Raw genomic sequence first — 3,060 nt, 5'->3', positions numbered from 1 at the left:
CTCTGTTTTGAATAATGATCATAAATGATAACAAACTTTCTTCCAACTTAAGTTAGAGACATGCATGAGGTTTTGCAGAATCAGTGCTTCCATGCATATTGAGGGCTCCAATTTAAGAGTGGGAATAGCTTGGCGTAAAATTATTATTCACAACATTCTCTGTGGACATCTCAGACTTTTAAGAATTGGATTTGGAGCCAGCAGCTTATAAACTGTCATCATCTCTGTGTACCTTTAAATACACTCTAAAACCAGGGGGTTCAGAAGCTGACTCAGAGCAGCTCCAACAGCTGTGTAGGAAGCAGTATGTGCAGAAAGTGGGGAAGGACAATCTGCAGCCTTCTCAAACGCAGCTATTTCAGACTGCCAGTCAGAGCTCTCACTTTAATTTTTTTTTTTTCTCTGAATACCCCAGTCCCCCATGGTCCAAGGGTTTCATACATCTGTGTAATTCCATTGATTTCAAGTGTACATTAATTCAAACATTACCATTTCAGTTTGGGAAACTGTAGCTGGTATACAGAGATGCTGCTGATTCTTTTCTGAAACAGGAGAGTTATATTAAAAAGACAAAAGAAAATTTAACAGTTGAAAATACTTCTCATTTATTTGAGAGAATAAAAGTTTCTTTCTGTTTGCCTGACAGATTTCAGCAATGTTTCTTTTGAGTGATACATGAAGATACAGTCTGAAAATATCTTCTAGTGCAATTGATATGAAAAGCCCATCATTGCAAGACTACACCTATTATTTACTTAGGTCTTTGTGTTATGAATGTCAACTGCCAACAGATTATTACAACATAGTTTTAAACAGCACAGCAGTCATTCCAAAGACTAGTAACCTTGAAGAAAATATTTTATATCTTAGAAAAATATTTTGACATTACTTAGAACTTACATAAAGCTTTTCATTAATAAATTCCGAAATATTTAATCGATGAAACTTCAAGGTAGACTGTTTTACACTAGGAACAGCCAGCAAGGCTTGAGTTGCCAATAAACAGTATACAGGACACACTGGAGAGTGTCACTTTCTAAAAATGGGTGCAGAAGAAAATGACAGCTGTTGGAGGGCAGGCAGGAAGAGAGAAACACACCGATACAGGGTCTGGGCCTTAGCATTCTCTCAATAGGAGCTGTGGGCCATGAAGTGAAATGTGCATTAACCAGGTAAGGAATGGAAAGATTTCCTTTACTGCAATGAATACATGAGTTGGCAGTTTAAAGGACAAATGCCTGAAGACTGCCATTTTTTTTGTAAAATGGATTTTGTAGTATATTAAAAAAAAAAGAAATTAAAAGTCTACACACCTACAAGAAAGATAACAGTATATTAAACTTGTCTGCTATCATTTCTAGATATGCTGTATCCAGAATTGAATCTAAAGTATACAGAAAACAATTCTCTTAGAGTACTCTCCATCTCTCTGTTTCCAAACACTAAAGACTATTTCACCAAAAGCAAAAAAAGATGGGAGGTACACAAGTAATCATATATTAAAAAGTTAGTAAAGATTGTGCTGACAGAGGAAAGGAAAAAATGACAGAGAGAAACAGACAGTTTCTATCGAATAAACTTCCACGGTCTCAGTCTTCTATTATGTTCGCATAAACCAAAAAACAAGCATAGATTATAACTTTATGTCTTATAAAGATCAAACTCTAACTCATTAAAGCATTTAACAACCATGCAAGATTACCTTACAGTATTTATGTCCTACCCCAGCTACTGAAACTGGAGTATTTAAAATACTACAAATACTGATTTGCTAAATTGGTACATAAAACTACGTAGCAAGAAGTAATGTGCTGATGTTCATAAAACCTCTCTTTGTGAATGACTACAAGCTAAGGTATCCCACATGTTTGCAGTTCAAAAGGGGGGGCTGTTCATATACAGAAATGGCACTGGGCAAAAGTCAGACTTTAATGCAGCCATGTACTGCACGCACAATCACGATTTTCATATGCTGCAGCAGTCACAAATCTCATTCCTCGTAGCCTAACTTCATCCTGAACCATATAAATTGTACCAAACAGAAGAATTAGTAACTCCATAAATATTCACTCCTTGAAAGTTAAGCACGTGCTTGTTTCAGGCAATTTTGTGCTTTCAGCCTGCAAAATGAGACTATGACTCAATGCGAGAAAGTAAACACCATGGTAACACGGACTCCCAAGAGCCAAAATCATCTGGAGACGAGAAGACGACCGAAACCGTTGAGGCGCCAGGAGGGTGGAAAAAAAGAAGCCAGAACTACTTAAAAGATGGCATAAAACGCATTCACGTGCTGTCGTGACTCCCAGTGCCCGCCGCGCAGGGTTAAACACCCCTTCAGCAGTCCCCCCCCCCGCCCCGAGGAGCATCTCCAGTTACCGCGCGCGGCGGCCAACGGCTTGCTGGCGGCACCGAGCGCGACTGTCGTTTCCCCAGCAGCTCTAGTACCGCCGGGCAGCCCCTGCCCTGCTTCGCAGCCCTCGCTCCGCAGGGCACACCGGAACCGGGATCCCCGGCTCGCTCAGGGCGCCCACGGCTCGGCCTTAAGGGCGGAGGAATGCCTCGGGGCCCAGGGGAAGCTCCCAGCCGGGACAGCCGCCCTCCTCCACGCACCTCCCTCCTTTCTCCCCCCCCTCCCGGCCCAAACCCGGGAAAAGGGCCCCAGCTCGGGATCCCGGCTGCACCTCCTCCCCCCGCGCTGGTCCCCCTGCCGGCTCGTGTCTCCACAGAAGCGACAGCGAGCGGGCTCAGGCTCCATAAGGAGAAAAGGCCTTCGCCACCTGCGACAGCCGTTGCGGCCGCGGGCGGCTCGATAACAGCAGCGTCGCTCGCCCAATATCCGCCGCTTCCCTCTCCTGGCCCCCTCCAGCGCGGATTGGCCGACGCCGACTCCACCCGCCATACCCACCCCTTCCCCTTCCCTCGCGTTTTACGTCCATACGTCCACCCGGCAAACCCCACCTACCTCCCCTCCCCTCCCCTCCCCTCGGTTGGAGAAGCCTGTTGTCAATCACGTCGTCCCCGCTGCGCGTCCTCCCCAAAACCCTGAGCGGGGGGGAG

The sequence above is a fragment of the Vanellus vanellus genome (genome assembly GCF_965231255.1).
Source record: "Vanellus vanellus genome assembly, chromosome: 3".
NCBI lineage: Eukaryota > Metazoa > Chordata > Aves > Charadriiformes > Charadriidae > Vanellus > Vanellus vanellus.
The sequence above is the reverse complement of the archived record's forward strand: the minus strand, read 5'-3'. Positions refer to the sequence as shown.